The 22,372-nt window shown below is 36.5% G+C and overlaps 1 protein-coding gene across 6 annotated transcripts in view; it reads right to left on the reverse strand.

The window, feature by feature from the left end:
- The window catches only part of NCOA1 (nuclear receptor coactivator 1), a 366,502-nt gene that overhangs the window by 123,330 nt on the left and 220,800 nt on the right, over positions 1–22,372 (reverse strand). Inside the window, exon 2 of one of the 6 annotated variants that reach the window (XM_027113707.1) lies at positions 14,540–14,608. The exons of the other annotated variants lie outside the window; for them this stretch is intronic. The gene's annotated coding sequence lies outside the window, so the exon portion shown is untranslated. The remainder of the gene's footprint in view (positions 1–14,539; positions 14,609–22,372) is intronic. 6 annotated transcript variants of the gene reach the window in all.

A 22,372-nucleotide genomic window follows, 5' to 3' on the forward strand; every position in this document is an offset into this window, starting at 1 on the left:
CCCTCCTGGACCCTTCTTTTTATTTTCTTTTATAATCTGTTTATCATTTCTTTGCCTCTTTGCTTTACTTTCTAAAAAATTTTCCTCAACTCATTACCCAAACCTCTATTGAGTTTTTTTTCCTGCTATATATTCTTAATTTATAAGAATTCTTCATTCTCCGAATGTTCTTTCTAAAATACCCTATTTCTGCTTTACAGATGTAGCATCCCAACTTTCTGCAGCTGTTTTATACACACACATATGATATGTATGTATGTGTATATATGGTATATGCATATATGTACATCTATATACAGCTGGATGTGTACATATATGTATGTGTGCATATACATAAAATTTTCTCGGCTGCATAGTCTATTTTCTCCAAGTTGTTTGTATTTTCTATTTGTTTATTTTCATTCCTGCTAGTCCCAGTAGATGCTTTCCTTAGATGCCTGATGGTATTTATTTAGTTGTTTGGATATAAAAAGTTTACTGAAAGCTCTAATCATGTACATGGGGCTACTGACTGTGACGTTCACTATACGGCAATCTGGCCAGGCCCTCTGTTAGGGCACAAATACTGATATGAGAAACCTGGTTCCCATTATCTACCACTTATTTACTTATTAGTTCAATACCTGTATACATATAAAGTAGTTTCAGAATTGTTAACCTGTACCCCTGTAAGAAACAATTTTACCAACTAGAGTACAGTTCCTTTTTGACTTTAGGTTTTTCTTCTTGGGATGGTCAGATTCTTCACAGAAGATTCTTCCTGTTTCCTGCCTGGAGGATAAAGGACTCAGTTTGGGAAGCCAGTAATGGAGATGAGAGCAAGAGTTCTCAGCATTCAAAATGCCAATGCTCATCTAATCCCCCTCCCCCTTCAGTGTGCCTGGTGTTCACTAGTCCTCTGTTTTAAGCTAGAGAATAAACTTCAAGTCTCCCATCTGTCAAGATGGGAGCAGTGCAGTAGTACAGTGGCAAAGAATAGACGAGACCCAGGCATCTGTTTCTTAGCTTTTAAATAATCCTCCTTATTTTAATCCCCTTCCCTTCTTCGCCTCCACTTCCAGAAGTACACAATACTACCACTGCCTGGGCCCTTTGAAGAGTCACCAGTACAAATTCAATTGGTCCTTAGCTTTCTCCACTTAAAACATAGTTTTCTTAGGTTTAATAAGATTGTTCACTATTCTAGCTGTTTTCCAGCCTCGAAAATTTTGCTGTATTTTCTCCCATTTCCCTACATCTCTTGATTTATGACTAAAAACAACAACAACCCTTGTTGACCTTATTTTGGTTGTTGTTTAACTAAACTATGGTTTGGGGTGGGAACAATATTAAATGTGTGCTCAACCTATTAATTTCTTTGGAATCAAATACTATGATACTATTTTTAATATTTTATTTATTTTTAATCTTCCTGTTATTTTGTAATCTTTTTAAGGTTTTGTTTCAAGTATGTTATTAACGCCTTAATCTTTTTGAGAATTTTAAAATCCACCATCCTGACATCCTCAAGAACCAATTAGCAATTGAAATTACTCAATAATATTAAGAATTATCTGCCAGAAACAGAATTAACGATAGGCAGCAAGTCCTATGCAACAGTTAATCAGGAAAGTTCAGAAAAAGAGTCAGCTTTAGACCAATGGAACACTTCTCCATACACCTATTGGTAGCTGATATCACGGACTGTGACTTTGGGAAAGCAGGAAAAAACAATCCATCTTCCATTATCTCATAAGGTAACAGTTGCTGAGTGTCAAAAGAAGCTGTGGTCTAATGCTCTCTTTTCTGTAAGGAAATAAAAGAAACTCTCAAACCTCTAAGGGCAGTAGATTTTCTCTCCCACATACATTAACTGTAAAGTGTGATGAAAGGAACTTGTTACTAATAACAGTTAAAATTACAACGTTCATAGATTAATTACTTTAATAAAATTAGCGCAGATTGAAGGTTATCTTTATTATAAAGTTACTTTAACTTTCCTTCTTTATGATATACTTTTTGATGAGGAGAGAAAGGGATAACGTTAGCCAAAACGCCCAGTGTGCTGGGATTAATAGCTTAGTTTAGCTCTGCTGTCAAGTCATCCTATAGTAGATTGTCATAAATAAACCATTAACATTAGTGGCAATTATAAATTATTTTGGTTAAATGGACTTAAGATTCTATAGTAACATCTGTTTTCTTATGAATTCTACCCCAAATAAACTTTAAGAAAGAAAAAGGCACTTAAAAAATTGTATGAAGAAATAAGTCTTTTTTCCTTGGGAGACTGAAAGATTTTTGAAAGAATGAAGAAAAAAATGATGCTACTTACTTTCCTATTAGTGATGACACAAGAGTCAGACTCTCCAAATCAAAGACAAAAATGATCTAAATAAAATTTGAAATCAAGCCATCCCTACTAGTGTTAAAAAAAATTAAAAATATGTATTTATTTGACTTCTCTATAGTATGTAGTTGCTTTTTCTTATTAACACTATCTATGAAGAGGTCTAGAAGAAAATGAAGACTTTAAAGACAGAACTTTTTTTTAATAGAATGACAATATTTACTTAATTTTCCTTGTTAATCTTTAATTTTTAGAAGGTTGACTTCATTGTTCTTAGGATTACAAAATGCTTTTATGAAAACCTTGCAATCTCTCTCCAGAAAAATACTTATCTCTGCACACAATTTTTGGGGTGTCTTAAAAATCTGGGTAAATTCATGGGTGTTGTTTGAAGATAAAATTGTATTATGTTGGAAAGATATGAAAAATGTTGCTCTATGGTAAGAGCAAGAGTTCCAAAGGGACACTAGCTGGGAAACAGATCTTGGTAAGTGGCAAGAATTCTACCGTGAAGCAGCACTAAAGAGAACCATGACCCCAAGGAAATTCTTCATGCACATATGCAACAAGAGATATGAAGAAAACTGTTCATGTTAGCAATGTGTCTAAGAGCAAAAAACAGGAACAACCTAGATGCCCATCATTAATAGCAGGGATTAGTAAACTCTAGTGTATTGATACAGTAAAACCTCACACTTGTGAAATAAATGAACTGAGCTTTAGCTATCCTCATCTGCCTAAAGCCAACCACATTCCCTTCTTACAACCCAGGTAGTAATGCATTATAGTTTAAAGTATGGACTGCAGAGCCCAACTCCATTACCAGCTTTCTGACCTTAACCTCTCCATGCATCAGTTTCCTCAACTACAAAATGCAGGATAATACTTGTACCTACTCAAGAGTTGTTAGGAGACTAAACGTTTAATATACTTAAGTTATTTAGGACAGTGTGGCACATGGTAAACACTGTGAAGTGTTTGATTAATAAATAGACCATAGCCAACCAAGTTTAATATCTGTTCAACTCAGCAGCTCCCTTTCTAATAAATGATGGCAGCCATCATATTTTCCCTTAGTTTTTGCCAGACTAAGGTATCATGCATTTCTTTAATTATTCGTTTCAGTAATACATATTCAGGGAACTGTATGTACCTTCATATGGCTTTTGTTTTTAACTCTCATTCTGCTTCTAAGGAGATACTAATACTTACATTCTAAGTTTTAAAGATTAAAAAAATCATTTTTTTAAAGTACAGTAAGAAGCCAATTCCTGAATACTTTGTTGTATCTTAATTTCTATTTCTTGCTCCCCTTTAAAAAAAAAAAGGCAGATTATAACCTTAAAACCAAAACTGTGTGTTTAACTGCCTGCATATCAACTACTGAATCTAAAATATTAATGACTCGTACGTCTACTTTTACATTTACATTAAAGAGATAAACACTGAAAAGCCTAGACTAGTGGATTTTAATACTAATAATTCTGGATATAGTATAAACACATCTATTTTGGAGACAAGCTATTCTCAAAAGAATGCTCCTATTATTTTTAATGCTCTACTCTAAGCTCCATTCCTGCAAGCATCTGCCTATTTATTAAGGAGTTACAAACTAAACTCCGTTTTCCTTTTCCTTGACTCTTCCCTATCCCCCACACCAAAAAAAAAAAAAAAAAAAAAGGCACCTCACACCCACCCAACTGCTGCTACCAGAAACTCAGATGTCACCCTTGAAATCTTTTCCACTCTCACAACCTATAATATGTTAATCACCAAGCCCCATCTAGTCTATTTCAAAAATAAATCATCAATCCACAGACATACAAATCCGCTACCCTATTCCTGCTTACACTCCTTCCATGAAGTTTTATCTCACATATAACAAAATCCAAAACTCATGACATAGCCACCTCTCCTCACAGCACACTGCACTTTAGCCACACTGATCCATCCTCAGTTCCTCTCTATTCCCCAATCTTTTTTCCCCACTCCAAGGCCTTCACTAATAGTAGTACTAATAGTAGTACTTCACTACTATTCTCTGCTGTGGATAATCCCTCCACCTGCTCAGTTCCTATTCATTGTTCAAGCTTTAACTAAAATTCTACTTCTCTTAGCCCATAATCAAAATCAGCCCTCCATGACACTTTCATAGCACTTTCTACTTTTTCTTCTTAGCATTTTTCACTGTTTTTATTTACATATTCGTTTGTGTGATTGTGTTTACCACCAGTCTCCCTCACTATACTGTAAGATGCCAGGTGTATATTTTTTAACGGGCACACAGTAGGTATACACAGTAGGTATACAAATATTAACCTTTTAAAAGGTTAATTTGTGGAATTAATGAACCTGTTCTAATTCAAGAATGGTAGTGCAGTTAAAAACTTAGAATGAGGATCATTAAACTGGTCAAAGGACATTACAAGTCTTTCTAAACAAATCCAAGAGGAGTATCAGAGGCTCGGGGAGAGGTATACTAGATTATTAATATAAGGGATTAGGCAAAGGTTTGGAGGTGAGAACACAGGGAGGAAAGAATGCTGAAAGTAGTAAAACTACTAGATTAGTCTCTACTAATCGGGGAACGCCTATTTCTGTGGCTGGATTCTGCAATATAATTTACCTCTCTGTTTTTGCCACAAGGCAAGAGAAAACACCAGCGTGTTGGAGAGAGTCCACACTCAAAGAGCTAAAAATGAAACTTAACACCTTAACTACAAGAGTTTAGTTCTTTCCTAAAGAGCAATTCTACTAAATTGGAAGGCAATTGTCGACGACTATCAAAACTAAGCTACTGTAGTGTTTTTTGGTTTTTTTTTTTTTGGTGCACCATGCGGCTTGCAGGATCTTTCCCCGTCCAGGGATCAAACCCAGCCCCTGGCAGTGAAAGCCCAGAATCCTAACCACTGGACCGCCAGGGAATTTCCAAAACTAAGCTATTTTAAATGTCTAAAACATTATAGCAAGGTGCTCAGATCAGATTTTAATTCCCAATACGTGATTTATATGTGTTAGAAAATAGCATTTTACTAAGGCCTAAAACAAAGCAAAGGTTTGATCATTTTTAGTAACAGTTAAAATTGGTACATATGTTACCAGATGAATGTTTGCATTACACAGTGTTCTATGTGCACTATCTACCCCTCCACACTGTCAATTGACAAAGATGGTTTTACTACCTCTTCGTACCTCTCAAGGGTAGCCAAGGATAGATACTCACTAAAGTTAATTGATAAAACTATTTCTATCTAGATTATTTCTCTTTCTTTTTTATGATCTTTCTAAATTACATATTATCTTTTAAAATAGAGACGTGACCAGGATATGTGCTTAGAGGTTTTAATAAATTCCATTTTTTGGAATACAAAGTTATAATCATGTAATGAGGTATGCAAATCTATGGTTACATTTAATTAGAACTTTCCATTAGTAACATGACATATCTTGGGGTGGGGGAGTGGATAATAACCAAAGGTCTAGCCTTATGACTTAAAAAAACTGGTAATAAACATTCGCAAGGTATTCTTAAAACCAAATAGTAAAACATTTCTTTTTATTTCTTTTACTCAGTACACATCATTTCTTTTGTAACAGACAAGAGTCATTCCATCCTCAAATATTTAAGAGCCCAATACGTGGTAAGCACTGTACCAGCTGCTGGGGTACAGCACTGAACAACAGCGATGAAGTTCCTACTCTTCAAAGCTCACATTCAAATGGGAGGAAAAGATCAGTAAATAAAACTGGATAACCTCAGGGAGAGAGTTACTAGGGGAGCTACTTTAGACTGAGTGAGTAAGGAGAGTTTATATGTGAGGGTAACATCCGGGCTGAGGCCACAAATAAGAAAAACTTAATCCCAAAATTATTTCAGAAATGAATGATTTCGTAGTATGTGTATAATAAAAACGGAGCAGAAAGAACCTCTTATCCTCTTTCTCTAATCTTGAGCTTCTCATTATTACCTATATGATGTCTATATTTGTATATCCAGGCAACACCCCAAATTAATGGGCCAAAAAGAAATTGCTCATCACTATCCCTCAAAGTCACTACTAAGTACACTGCTATCATTCGCAACCATACTAGTATTTTGCCAGTTACTTAGTTTCTTAGGACTGTTTAACCCACCTCTCCTTCTTGCATTTCTTATATTCAATCCATTAATAACATCATTATACTCCATACTGTTAGCAATCCAAGTCTGAGGCAATTTACCAGCATATCTAACCTCTACTCCTGGTCTGCCTACACAGCGCATCCTGCTAAACAATTCTCCACAGCTCCATGTTCACAATGTCACACCCCTAGTCACCACTCAACAGGGCTTTTCCACAGTTTCCATAAAGAATTTGCACTCTTGTTACCTAGCATTCAAGGTCTCCTATTATCTATCATAGCCTCTAATGACAGAGCTTGAAGATAAAAGAGGCAAAAAAATGACTGAATTAAATGGAGAAAAACAAACACACATTAGAGTTGGAGAGTTTAACACCCCCCTCTCATCAACTGATAGAAGCAGACCCCTCTGAAAAAAAAAAATCAATAAAGACTTAGAAATTTGAACAGTACTATCAACCACCTGGACCTAACTGACATTTTTACAACACTATGCCCCAAAACTGCAGAATACATATTCTTTGCAAGTGCATGTTTAAGCCATGAAGTCTATGGTATTCTGTTATGGCAGCCCAAGCAGGGCCCCAAGAGTCCACAGACCATATTTTGTGAATTTTTGCTCTGGACGTATACTTCTTATCTCTTTCTTTGCTCTTAAGGAAGGCGGCAAAGATCCTTTCAAAGAAAAAGATCCAGAGCCTAGAAAAGGAAAATAAGATGATATCTAGGAACACTGAGGAACAGAAATTCCCCGATAAAAATGGAAAAAGTAAGAAAGTTTAACTGATAATCCATATAAGCTGGGCTCTCCCACCAACCTACACCTACATCTCCCAAATTCTATGTTACTTAGACTCCACTATGAAGTTTAAGCTACACCCTTACTATATCACTGTTCTGAATTGTCATCTCTAACTCCTTTTAACCCTCCCTACCCTTATCTCTTGTCTGACCTTCTAGAATATGGCTAGGGATATTTACAGTGAACCTTCTGCCAGTTCTAAGAGCAATATTCTCTTTGAGCTTTCAGGTGCATTCCAAGAAACTATATTGCCTGCCATCAACTTCTCAATATCCTTCCAATGTCTGGCAAATGCAGACATACCTACAGCTCAGTGTTTTAGCCTTCTTTTCTTAGGTGCCCATGTAAACATGCACAAACATATATACACACATTCATGCACACACTAACACTCGCATGCACGTATACATTTCACTCTTTCCTTGGAGAAGTACCAATGCTCCTCTACATTAAATTTAGTCTAAAAATATATTGAGTATCTTATATATGACATCTCAATAAATTCAATCTTCTAGGAAAGACATGAACATAAAGCTAGTTATAAATTTAAGCTGGAAGCTATAAAGAAAAAGTGATAATTTTTTTAAGTGATAATTTTTAACCATGAAACTGTGAAAAATTCCTAACAGTGAAAACAATCTCATAATCCCACAAATGACCAAGTTAACATCCCGCCAAAGAAGGGCAAAGAACAAAAATAAACAATGCATATAAGATGATCTTCAACTGGACAATAAAAATGAAAAGAATATCCAACCTAATTAATTGTTTGAATTAAAATTAAGGCAAAGTAATTTCTCATCTATCAGATAGGTAAAAGATTAAAAAGACTGACAAAATACAGCACTGCTGAGGGTCTAAGGAAATACGCAATATCCCACAACATTGTCAGGAATGTAAATTGGTACCAGCTTTCTAGAGTTGCCAAAATAATCAAATTGCACATAGAAAGCAATCAATCTTCTAAGAACTTGTCCTCATCATATAATCAAAAGTGCATTAAGTGCAGGACAACAGTTCTCAGCTGGGACCTACAGTATCTTCCAGGGAACATTTAGCAATGTTTGGAGATATTTTTGGTTGTCACAATTTGGGGTGGGAAGTGCTACTAGAATCTAGTGGGTAGAGGCCAGAGATGCTGCTGAACCTTCTAAAATGCACAGGACAGCGCCCACAACAAAAATTATCTGACCAGGGCTTCCCTGGTGGCGCAGTGGTTGAGAGTCCGCCTACCGATGCAGGGGACGCGGCCTCGTGCCCTGGTCCGGCAGGATCCCACATGCCGCAGAGCAACTAAGCCCGTGAGCCATGGCCGCTGAGCCTGCGCGTTGCAACGGGAGAGGCCACAACAGTGAGAGGCCCGCGTACTGCAAAAAAAAAAATTATCTTACCCAAAATGACAATAGTGCTAAGACTGAAAAACCCTGGCATAGAAGAATCAAGAACTTTAACATTGCATTTACCTTTGCTCCGTCCTCCCCAGAAGGGAAGAAAATTAATTGTTATTTATGTCAAATTCTAGTATAATTACTGTCTATGTACCTGGCAGGTGGGGGACAATGTGCACTAAAAGGTCAAACTGCTCTATGGTTCTCCCTCTTCTACATTCGACACCCATTTTGCCAGACTGATTCAGCCTGACTTCCTTGGAGTGGCTGAGCATTTTCCTCTCACGCAGTTAATGAGTCAGAACACATGGGGAATAGAGTTGTCACTACTACTACCATGCACCTATCATGCCATGAACAGAACTTGAGTCAGCTAACAGAGTAAGGTCATACATTAGGTTTGGGGAAATGAGATAAACGTATGTACTAATTCCTAACACAGCCTCCTAGGACACAGGAATATAGAAACCAGTAACAAATTGGACCTATGGAGAATGCAAATTCATGAGCTCTGCTTAGAAAGCTGCCAGAACACACACACATACACACATAAAATGAAATTTGAATCTATAGACAGTACCTATGTTCAGTTAAACACTGAGGTGCTGTGGTTAAAGTGTTCAAAGGGAAAAGAAAAAAACAGAGATCTTTTTTCTCTTTGTTCTTAAATTTAATTTATTTTTTGGCTCCGTTGGGTCTTCATTGCTGCATGCGGGCTTTCTCTAGTTGCGGCGAGCAGGGACTGCTCTTCGTGGCGGTGTGCGGGCTTCTCATTGCGGTGGCTTCTCTTGTTGCGGAGCATGGGCCCTGGAGCGTGCAGGTTTCAGAAGTTGCGGCACGTGGGCTCAGTAGTTGCAACGCATGGGCTCTAGGGCGCGTGGGCTTCAGTAGTTGTGGCTCGCGGCTCTAGAGCTCAGGCTCAGTAGTTGTGGTGCACAGGCTTAGTTGCTCCACGGCATGTGGGATCTTCCCAGACCAGGGCTCGAACCCATGTCCCCTGCATTGGCAGGCGGATTCTTAACCACTGCAGCAGCAGGAAGTCCCCAAAGAGATCTTAAATCCACCGGATGTATATTAAGGGGACAAAGGAAACCTTAGGGAAGATGAGGACTGAAGTACCATTACCGCAATTTTCTAAATATTTGAAGAAGACAGGAGTGTTTCAAGCATCAAAGTCCAGGAAAGCGGTCAGGTGGATAAGTAAATTCTCCCTGCCTCCAAGATTATGGGAATCACAGTAACAACTCTTTCCACATCATGATAAAAGTGGAGTGGGTGAAAGAGATAGAGGCTGTGATACCGCAAAGAACGGGTAAGAAAAAATTCTAGTTTCGTTATTAACTAGATCAAAGATAGTATCAGGTACTATCATAGAATCCACAGTAGTAGTATCATAGAATCCATAGCAGTACTGCTTTTCAAATATCTTATCATCATCTCTTACCATTAACCCAGAGAGGTATTTTCCCTAATTAGCCTGAATTTCATCACATACATGTAACTCATACTGATGCCTGGAAAGGTCTTGCATATACTAAATTTTATAAATCAAACTTCATTCTTTATATGTAAAACTGAAATATTTCATTCAATGGAATCCTAGTATGAATCATTCTTTCTTTATTTTTTTTTTTGCAGTACGTGGCCTCTCACTGTTGTGGCCTCTCCCGTTGCGGAGCACAGGCTCCGGACACGCAGGCCCAGCGACCATGGCTCACGGGCCCAGCCGCTCCGCGGCATGTGGGATCCTCCCGGACCGGGACACGAACCTGTGTCCCCTGCATCAGCAGGCAGACTCTCAACCACTGCGCCACCAGGGAAGCCCTGAATCATTCTTTTAAAAATTAATCCCATCTTAACATATTTTTGTATAAAATCAAATTTTTATACATGAGACAAATGAATATATATAATACTTTAAAACACACAAAAATATGAATTAAATTTGTCCATATTATTTTTCTTATTCTCAGATAGACTCACAATATTGAATAGTTAATAATAACTTGATCACAACATTTGCTGCACATGCTAAACAAACCAAATAACAAAGTTTGGCAACAGTCATGAAAATGGAAATCCCAATTTAATGCCAGTTTATTATTGCAAGATGAACTGCATCTCCTCAAAGATATGCCTTTCTGAGTCTTGGTTTAGGCTAACTTTGATCTTGCTGGGAAGGAATTTAAAGAATTTTATAGAAGGATAAGAATTTTACCTGGAAAAACTATAAAGAATTTGTAGAGCAGGCATGAAGGAAAAGCACTGAGGAGTCTGAAGAGGCTGAGGCGGCAAGTTGTTTGGGGGAAAGAAGGTCAAGAAGAGATAGAGATGCAGTAGCTTAATGAGAAACAGGAAAGTGTGAGAATGAACAAAGATATTTAAAGGCAATTGACAGGAAGTAAGTCTTCCTGGATGATATAGAATGTAAGCTACTCCCTTCATCCCAACAAAATCTTTAGGAATAGTATGCTTTCATTCATCACCAAAAAAATAATGTTGGTATTCTATTTTTATGTTTTTTACTTGTTTTCTAGTTTGCAAGAACTCTTGAAGTACGCTCCAAGGACAGAGAATGGCAGTCTATGGAAGAACCATTTGTCCTCCCTCAACAATTACATTATGAAAATATACAGGCTGTTAAAGTGAATGACAGAGTATTCTATCTCTTATTGGAAAACAACATATTTCTTCACGTCAACTAACCAGTTAGCAAATTGGTTAACATAAGGTCATAATGAAGCCAAGGATTATGGGTCTGGATCCCTATGCTCTATTAACTTTTCTGTTCTGATTTCAAAGGCTATAAGCCTGTCTTTGGTAAACTGCCTTGCAAATGAGAGAAGCTGGATGGTCCGTTAATGGCAGACCAGAGAATATGAATACATGAAGGAAAGTCATCACTACTACTACTGGAAAAATTTAAAGTAAATATCCCACTGATTTTGAATCTAGGGTCATATTAGGTTGTGGAAAAGGTCAAAGAACCTTCAACAGTTTGGAAAATTATTCTATTTCAGTCTCATGTAAATTTTCAAGAAAGTTCACCATGTAATTTTAAGTCTGAAACAAACCCAAGTGAATACTTTCCAAGAATAAATTAAGGACTATATTCATAAATGAATTACTACTTACGATGCAATTATCTCCTTTTAATGATGCTTAAATTAATTAAACAATTTAACAGAGGAAAAGAATCTATGAAAACTCCTGTTAATTGTTGACCATAGTAGAAGAGTTTAAAAAAAATTTTTTTTGTTTAAATTCCTCTCATGTTTAGATCTAACAAAAGCAATAACATTAACATAAGTAGTAAGTAACATCAAATTCCTAATCATAATTGAAAAGACAGTACAAAATGTCTACTCTTTCCTATTTAACCATCTGGAACATGTTAGAGACTCCCTGAAAGCAAGAAAAATCTGCAAGTATAATTACACTCAGGGACTATTAGCATGACATGCTTCAATAAATACTCCTAATAGGATCGGCTAATATAATAATTGGCACTAAAACTGGTGGATTTTCATTATTTGGCTATTTGTTCTTACTGACTAAATACTCAAGGAAACCAATACACTGTCCTTTGAATAGAAAACAAACAAACAAAAACCCCACCCAGCAAGGGCAAAATATGACAGGTTGCAGAGGTAGAACAGAAGGGACAAGCAAAGAGCAAAGATTTGCAAACACCTGAGTTCAATTCATATTTTCCCTCCCACTTTCTCCCTTCCTCCAACCCCAATCTGGCATGACTATCTGCTCTCTGGTCAAAGGTGACTTGGTTAGGGTTAAGAGAAAACGTTATATTACATCCTGAGTTGGCTAAATACAGAGTCAGCTGTAACAAGGGAAAACATTCAAAATTTACTCTACTCCTGATGGTTTTGGAGATTTAACATTTAGCTACCTAAACTGGAAAGGTTAAGCAAGGGAAGAACCTGACCAGTTAAGATTTTTAGGAAGATAGCTCTGGCAGCTGAGCAATGGAATCAAGGGGGTTGCTATGATAGTCCAATTCTGATACAATGAGCAGTTGAACTCATGCAGCAACAGCTGGGTTGAATGAGACACTGGACTAAATCAACAAGAGTTGGAGGTGAAAAATAGAGTCCACACTGTCTCCACGTGTGAATTATGAAAGTAATTCATGTTTACTGTACAAGTCTAGAAAATACACGTAGATGAAAAGAATAAAATAAAAATCACCAAAAACTGTTCCATCTAGAATTAATTCAAACCTTTGTATACATATTCTTCTACAAATATAGACACACAGTTCTTTTTATAGTTTTAATGATTATGGTATCAGTGTACATATGAAGAGCATCTTTTTCCACTAAATTTATATATATAACTTCTCATGCTATTAAATATTTTTCTACATTGCCTGTAAAATATTCCTCTGTGTGTATGTGTGTGTGTGTGTGTCAGTTTTTAAGCAGGGCAGTGGTGCAGGACTTTAGATTAGTGCCAATTTTTTTGCTATTAAAAACAATGCTATGATGAGGCATCTTTCTGGCTAAAACTTTATTTACATTCAGGATTACATTCTCTAAAGAAGTTCTACAAACACCAAGTGACCTATCATGGGAGTTTGGATGTATATTAAAGCCACTCAGCCAAGACTGAGTTTACAGGAGATGAGATGTCTGAGGGAGAAGCTAATGAATTCAGTTATTCAGTTAATGTACACATTAATTATGAATATGACATCCAAGCAGATCTTATCCAGCTGACCTCCAAAGTAGTGGGATATAAAGGTTTTTCGAATCATGGACATGTTGATGATAATGTAATAGATGAGATGATCAAGGAAAAGTGTGAAGAGAGGAGAACGGATTACTATGGAAACACTCCCATATTTAAGGAGGGGGGCAGTTAAAGCTGGAAGATCAAGTAACAACAACAACAAAAAAGAGAGACAGAGAGAGAAAAAAATGAATAAAGGTAAGAGGAAAACCAGAAGTTGAGAGTAGAGAGACCATAATGTCCAGTTTCGAGAATTATTTTGAACCTGACAAAACAATCACAATCCCTTTAAAACACAACAAACTCTTAGAAAAGTACCCAAAGGTAGTTAAGAGTCCTTGCTAAAATAAACCCAGTGAGGCACAAATACTTCCCCACAAAGACACCAAGAATTCAACATATCCCAACACCACCACAATCACTGAACCTACATGATTTTTATGCTCAAGGTATCTACCACCCTCCCCCAACTTCATGCCATAAAGGTCCAAACAGTGCAGATTTCTACATAGGTTTGTGGGACAGAATTATAAAGGATTTTTGTTTGTTTGTTTTTTGGTAGGGTTTTTTTCGGGGGGTGGCGGTAGCAGGGAGGGGGGCGCCTAAAACTGTTTTTCTCTCTTCAAGTTTTTGGCCAGTCCTAGTATCTAAGATTTATTATCACAGCAAACATGTTCATAGTTTCAACCTCATTTTATAAACTTTCCTAAGTATCTTTTTCAGAATTTACTTTCACAAACATGATTTCATTTTTTACCTTTTTCTTTCTACCCTCTGCTTACCCCTCAGGGACTAACAGCTTTAACCCCAACAACTGGTTTCCAATGTTTCCAAATACCCACATCAATTGCTCCACTTGACCCAGCTCAAGTCAGGGACGGCTCTTGCAAAAACCACAGTCCTCATATGGATGTACAAGATGAGCTGTAGGAGATCAAAGTCTATTCTTACATCAAGTCACATTCTTCAGGCTGCCAGAATGTGCTTGCCTTGGAGGTGTTTTTAAAGACCAAGCTCATTCATTATTCCTTTAATTTTTGATATCATTTTATCCATTACAATAGCCTATTTCAACACCCTCTTCTTTCTTCTAGACCCATATTCCTTCCCTTCCAAGGAATTCTTTATTCATTCTCATTTTCTTACCCCAGTTTTGCCATAGGAGTGATCTTTCCCTTCCATATTTTTAGTAGGTTGTTTTATTGGGAAGGGGCACTAGAAAAAGATGGAAAGAAATCTTATCTCCTATATATACAATTTTGTTGATCAATATCAAACCACCAGAGCAGTGTACTACACCAAATTAAAATTGAACTGTCAATGAGCCATTCAAACAAATAATTTTTCATCACATGTGAGTAAGGATGATGAGAGAAAGGGAAATGTATCAACAGCACATAGTGGTAGCGGTATTCACCCCAACTCACAAATCATCATTTCCATCCTCTGAAGTTCACTGTTTCTTTGTGCCTTTCCCTCTCTCATCCCCGTAAGTATAACCTAATGTGACAATAATGTTGAATAACAAGTATGTAGGCCATGTGAATACAAGACCTCAGAAAGTGCTATTTGATAGAAATTTCATTATTATATATAAATAGAGCCCTTCTTATTTTACTTTTTAAAAACTGTTTTAGTAACACCTAAACCTAAAAGTAGGCTCTTAATATTTCAACACTGACCTGACAAAAGCATACTTTCCTGGTATCCCTGAAATCTTCACTAATGTTGAGGACACCTATTTCATTAATGAATGGGACACCTTTGTAGCAATGACAAATTTCTACCAGCCGTCTCTTTGCCCTCTATCTAGACTTACTAGTCTAATCCTTCACATCATTATCCGCCTCCCTTTGGGAAGCCATTCTTCATCCGCTATGGTTTGACTGAGTAACCCACCTATATGCTCCCACAGAACCCTATGCTTCCCCCATAACAGCATCTAGCAAAGTATTTGCCTGTGTATCTGTCTGGATCCGCCCCCACCCCAAGTGGACTATAAGCTCCTTGAGAGCAGGAAGGCTATGTTTTACTCACGGCTTCCAGAGCCTAGGGCAGTGCTTGGCATCAAGTATACTCTCAATACAGACAGTCAGCATTGCCCTCACCAGCACCATCAACTGCTCCCAGACTAAAGCTTACTACAATATTCTGTATGGGAGTCAACATAATTTTCTTAGGGGATACCTTGAATCTGATACTGACCATACACTGTATGTCAAGCAATATGTTACTTAATTTTATTTCTTCAAAATCTCTATGAAGTAAAAATAATTATTCTCCTTTACCAATGAGAAAATAAGAGCTCAGAAAAGATAAATTACTTTCTTATAGCTACACAGCAAGCAGATGAGGAAAGACCCATGCCTGTCTATCTCACTACCAGTTGAAGCTATTTCTACTATACTATCCTCCTTCCCCAGTACCTATGCTGAATCAACATGAATATGTAATGATTCAAATATATTTTTCCTGCTATATTCTGTAATGTTAGATGCCCTCTGGGAATCAATAAAATGTTTGTGAAGTAGCTGGAAGACTATAAAGATGATGGGTTAAGCTTACATGCTCTGGAATTAGACTGACTATCTGAATTCAAATATCAATTGTGCTACATTCTCTGTGCTTCAATTTACTCATTTATAATATGAGGATAGTAGTAGTAGCTATAGTGTTGCTGTGAGGAATAAATGACAACATGTGTGAAAGATTTAGAATGGAGCCTAGCACATAATAATAATACTTACAGGGCTTCCCTGGTGACACAGTGGTTAAGAATCCTCCTGCCAATGCAGGGGACACGGGCTCGAGCCCTGGTCCGGGAAGATCCCACATGCTACAGAGCAACTAAGCCCATGCGCCATGACTACTGAGCCTGCACTCTAGAGCCCCTGAGCCACAACTACTGAGCCTGCGTGCCACAGCTGCTGAAGCCCGTGAGCCTAGAGCCTGTGCTCCGCAACAAGAGAAGCCACAATGAGAAGCCTGCGCACCTCAACGAAGAGTAGCCCCCGCTAGCCACAACTAGAGAAAGCCTGCGCACAACACCGAAGACCCAACGCAGCCAAAAAACAAACAAATTAATTAATTAATTAATAATAATACTTATAGCTAGGATTATTGCATTCTACTATGTATGTTACCTTATCTTCAATAAACATTAGCTATCAATATTTAATTATTTAAGTTTACACAACTAAATTGTCAACTTTTTCTATGTCAGTGATTCTCAAACCTTGCAGTGCATCAGAATCATCTAAGAAGCTTTTAAAAATACCCACAGGCCCTGTATCCTGGAGTTTCTGGTCTGTGGGTCTGGGTTGGGCTCTAGAAACCATGCTTTTGAAAATTCTCTAAGAGGATTTCCTTTCCCTGAAATAAACTAAAAACTACAGATCTTAAAACATTTTTGGTACATAGCGTTTAAAATTATTCAATAAAATATAAAAATTATCCTTTTCAATGTTGGATATACCATAAAGAATGCAATAGGAAATCACTAATGTCGAGAATAAAAACAAATCAAGAGAACAAACAGAAAAGCAAGCAGTGAAGCTGCCAGATACTCCAGGGGGCATGTGTGGATCCTGGTAACCTAGGAATGCATGGAACCAAGGAAAAAGGCTCAGGCCTCCTGAAGTTAGATCAGAGACCAACAGACAAAGTCAGGGCCCAAGATAAATAATAACCCAGGAAAAGAATGAATTCAAACACCTTAAAGGCAAACATCAAGGAAAATTTACCTCAACTTTAGCAAACACATGAGAATTTGATGCCTGAATTCATCTATACTATGTGGACATTCTTTAAAACCAAGAGTGCGAATTTTAAGTTAAAATCCAGGTTCACAGACCCCCATCTCCAAGCACACAGTAGAAGGAAATAAAAATCCTCTCTAGAGGAATGTACCCTGAACTCAACCTGAAAAGAATTTCCATAATTACACAGGGTTCCAATACAAAATGAGTTCATAATTCAGAAACAAAATCACAAAACACACAAGTAAACAAGGCACTATAAAAAAAGTCAGCAAAAATAAACAACAAAATTGGCTGCAGAAATATCCTGCAAAATTTCAGGTATTAGAAATATCAAATATAGAACATTAAATATGCTTAATACATAAGCGAAAGAAAAGAGTGAATTGTAAACATCAGTAAGATTCAAGAGAATATAAAAAATGAACAGGTAAATCTGAAAGAGAGACAAATAGAACTGCTAGAACTGAAAAACATTATAAGTAAAATCACAATGTTAAATAACAACTAAAACATACTGAATGGAGTCAGTAAACTGTAAGACAGAAATGACAAAATCATCTACAAAGTCACGGAGAAATGAAAAATACAAAAGAGAGGTTAAGAGACATGGAAGAAAGAATGGAACGATCACTATCAGACTACATTCTCTGATCACAATGCAAAGAAATAAAAGTCAAAAAGAAACAAAGCTGCCATACACTTGAAAATTTAAAATTATGTCTTAAATAACTCACAACTCAAGAAATAACAAAAAATTTTAAACTAAGAATGCAACAATAAAGAAATACTACATTTCAAAACTATAAAATGTTGTGAAAGCTATACTCAGAGAATGTATTCTCATAAATGCTTTTATTAGGAAAGAAGAATGACTGAAAATTAATGAGCTAAATGTCTAACTAAAAAAATAACCACCCCATCTAAAGAAAAAAGGTGAAAAGGAAGAAATATTAAAGCATAAATTAATGAAATGGAAAAAAACACAATAAAGAGAATGATAAAACCATAAGTTAGTTCTTTAAAATGAGTAATAAAATTCTCCTCTTGAGATCAAGAAAGAAAAAGATACATGTTAATTATTAAAAATGAAAAGGAGGGACTTCCCTGGCGGTCCAGTGGTTAGGACTCCGCGCTTCCACTTCTACTCACATTCTACAGACTGGAAATCATTTAAGTGTACATTCCTAATGCAGGGGAGGTGGAAAATACAACCTAACTCTGCCCAGGAAGAAGAGGAAATTTTTAGTGTACATCTAGCCACCCTGTGTCACAAGCCAAACTGAAAAATAATTTAGCATTTAAACTGAATGTGCAGGCTTCCCTGGTGGCGCAGTGGTTGGGAGTCTGCCTGCTGATGCAGGGGACACAAGTTCGTGCCCCGGTCCGGGAGGATCCCACATGCCGCGAAGCGGCTGGGCCCCATGAGCCATGGCCGCTGAGCCTGCGCGTCCGGAGCCTGCGCTCCGCAACGGGAGAGGCCGCAACCGTGAGAGGCCTGCGTACCGCAAAAAAAACACAAAAAAACCCAAAAAAAACCCTGAATGTGCATATACTCTGTGACCCAGCAATTCTACTCCTAGGTAGGGATGCTTCTGTGCATGTACACCACAAGACATCTGTAAGAATACTCATTGAAGTACTGTTCATAATAGAAAAAACAAACGTGTCAATTAATGATAAAATAATTCATCACATATTCATATCTAGCCATGAAAATAAATGTCTTACAGAGCAATGTAAATGAATCTTAACTTAAACGTAGATCTTAAGAAGAATACATACAATATACCATTTTTTATAAAGTTCAAAAATAAATTAATAGGCTATATTACTTAGGCATAGATATATATGTAAAACTTATATTTTTAAATTAAAAAAATAACACTCACAAAATTCAGTATAGTGTTTACATTTAGAAGGAGACAGAAAGAGGGATGTGTTGAGATAGGTTTACACTGGGAGTTTCCATTGTATTGGTAAAATTCCATTTCTTAGGCTGGTATACATACTACTGTTTGGTTCATATTAACATACTAAACAATATTTTTATATCTACTTTCTAATGGAGGGCAATAAATTTTTATTAAATGGACTAAGGAGATTACAGAACAGTATTTTATGGAGAATAACCTAAATATTTTCAAATAACCCTTCTTATTTCCTTATTAACCAAAATACATTGTCTTGCTTACCTAGAGAACTACTATTCAAGAAACTACTAGTTATCACATAAATGTAGTAAAGAATTTAGAGTTTATTTAAAAATTGTAAAAAAAAAAAAATTGTACCAGTTAACCATCAAATTACTTGTTCCTATTCTTCCCCAATCATATGGCCATTCAGTAAATTGTAATTAATATAACAACTGACAGCTCCATTGAAGTCTCAATGCTCTTCCTGAATTTTAATTATAGTGGGTATTTTTTGAAACTACAGAAGTAGTAACAATGAACAATTAAGGGGGGAAGACGTAATAACTCTAAGCAAGATTAAAGTACATGCAAAGGAAGGAATACTTGTATTCTGACCTCTTGGGTAAAGGTGGGAGGAGGGAGGAGTTGTTTTCCACAGAATGATCTCCAGAGGAATTCCAATTAATAAAATGGTCAGGGAAAGAAGTGGTATTAGGATGTTCAGGAGCTGTTAAATCCTTTTCTCCCAGTATTGTTTAAAGTGCACCTTCATTGACTGATTATAAATAAACAGTATTATTTTTTAAAATATAGAAGCTAGAATTATGGAAAGTTTTCCATGTATATTGCATGATATTTTAAATATTCCATCTCCGGTAACCTTGTGACAAACCTTAACAATACCAGATATCATTTTTGTATTGCAAGATGATAACTTGTACTGACACCCTGAAAACATTGACAACTTGTTAAGAAAATTATCTGACTTGATGAAAACTGAGGTACCCAATATTAACTGAGGTACAGAAAATACAGTTTTATTTCAGTAATTCAAATTCTATGCATATCATAAAAACTGCTATAAATGCAATCCAAAGAAGAAATTTACCATGGCAGTGATAACAGTAAGAGGCAATAAGGTTTGGAGAAGAGAAATTAGAATGGGGCTTGAGAAGCAGGCACAGGAAGAAATACCACCATTCAAAGAAGCTCCTATCTGGAAAGAAAGCAAGAGAAGGTAGGCTCAAGCGCAATGACAACAGTAGGAATACTTGGCTCTGGACCAAGAAACATCCCAATTAATGCCACTCTTAGGACTATGGACAAAGCAAAGTAATGAAAACAAGGGCACACATCACACATCATCACACATCACAGTGTGATGACAAAATAAACAATGACCAAAGGGAAATAACAGATAATCTCAATGCTACCCTCAAGAAGTGACCAATATTTTCATGGATTTTTGAGACATAAACTAAAGAGAATGGCGAGTGAAAGAAAAAAAGGTAAATTATACAACTGACTGATGTTACAGTCGCAGGTCATATAAAAATGATTATATATAATAAGCAGATTAAAGGGTTGTGTATAAGTTATAAGATATCCAAATTAACAAAGTTTTATTTTAAAACACATAGTACATTTTAGCCATAGCTAAGCATCCAACATGTGGGGCTTTCTGCTTGCCCCCATTAGCCCCATTATGTAAAACATTTCAAATCCTATCTATAGGAGCTTAAATCTGATATCTGCCATAAATCCTTCCCTGAAAATAGGAATACCCTTAAATACCCTCTCACTTTGAACTTCTACAGTTTTCATTGTCTTTGTCACAGTAGATACTAAGAGATGATTTACCAGTAATTTCATGTCTGATATCTTCAAATATTAAATTTCACACTATAAAGTTTATAATAAAAGTATGCTGGTTTCACCAAGTAGAATAAAATTCCTTAATAAGAAGGTACTATACTTTATGCCTCAGAGTAGAATATTAGAATATTATAGTACAGTGATGTAGTAACTTTTACTGTATTGAACATCCCTTGAGTCATATGTGTGTAACATTCACCATATTCTACCTGCCCATTTTCTATATTTCCACATCACTGTCAAAATTAACAACATCATTCTTATGGCACCAGACTTCCAATTTAGACAAAATTAGTATATCTCTCTCATATTTGTCTCCAACATTAAATCACAAAGTTCTGTCAGTTCCTTGATCAATCTCTAAGAGATCTGGATTCTCTTTCTATTTATAAATCTTTGTCCAGGTTCTGACATCCCGTGCTTAGGCTTAGAAACCACTGTAGTCCATTAATACATGCAGAACAGTATCTTTAAGAAATGTTTTATTTAATTACTTCCCTCCTAATTAACTCTCAGAAGTTTTTTTTTTTAATTGCCTAGCTAAACAAATATAAAATATATATTCAAGGCCCCCCTTCAGTTTTTCCCTGTCTTTCCTTCTCCAAGCCTCTCATAAGGTTTTGGTGTTCTACTTTTGGGATTATGCCCCAACTCCATAGATATGAATAGCTGTACACTTCCTTCAAAATTTGATCGAAATTCATGTTCTTTAGGAATACTTGCCTTTAATCCCATTCTGATCACTGTTTCCTGAAAATTTTCTATTATATATGTTGTAATACTTGTTCATATGCTTTGTTTTCCTATGCTGCACTTAAATATAAAAATTATATTATACAAATATATTCCTGGCCATAGCCATGCATGTTTCTTTTTAATTTTAACTTGTTAATATTCCTTATACTAATTTCAATTTTTTTTCATAGCTAATTTCATTTATGAAAATACTATGGAATCTTTTTTCCCCCACTGGAATTAATTACTTACTTGGTACCTATGATGGTTAATTTTATGTGTCAACTTGGCTAAGCCACAGTGCCCAGATATATGGTCAAACACCAGTCTGGATGTTGCTGTAAAGGGTTGGTTTGTTTGGGGGGTTTTGATGATATTAACATTTAAATCAGTAGACTTTGAATAAAGCAAATTATCCTCCATAATGTGGGTAGGCCTCATCCAATCAGTTGAAGGCCTTGAGAGAAAAATAACTGAAGTCCCTCAAGGAAGAGGTAATTCTCTCTGGAAACTGCCTTTAGACTTGAGCTACAACATCAACTCTTCTCCAGGTCTCCACCCTGCCAGCCTGCTCTGCAAATTTCAGACCTGCCACCCACCATAAGTGCATGAGCCAACTCCTTAAAATCAATCAATCAATCAATCAATCTCTCTCTTCTAATACACACACACACACACACACACACACACACACA

Source organism: Aethalodelphis obliquidens, unplaced genomic scaffold (assembly GCF_003676395.1).
Source record: "Aethalodelphis obliquidens isolate GAN/ISIS:26980383/991018 unplaced genomic scaffold, ASM367639v1 scaffold12, whole genome shotgun sequence".
NCBI classification, from domain to species: Eukaryota; Metazoa; Chordata; class Mammalia; order Artiodactyla; family Delphinidae; genus Aethalodelphis; species Aethalodelphis obliquidens.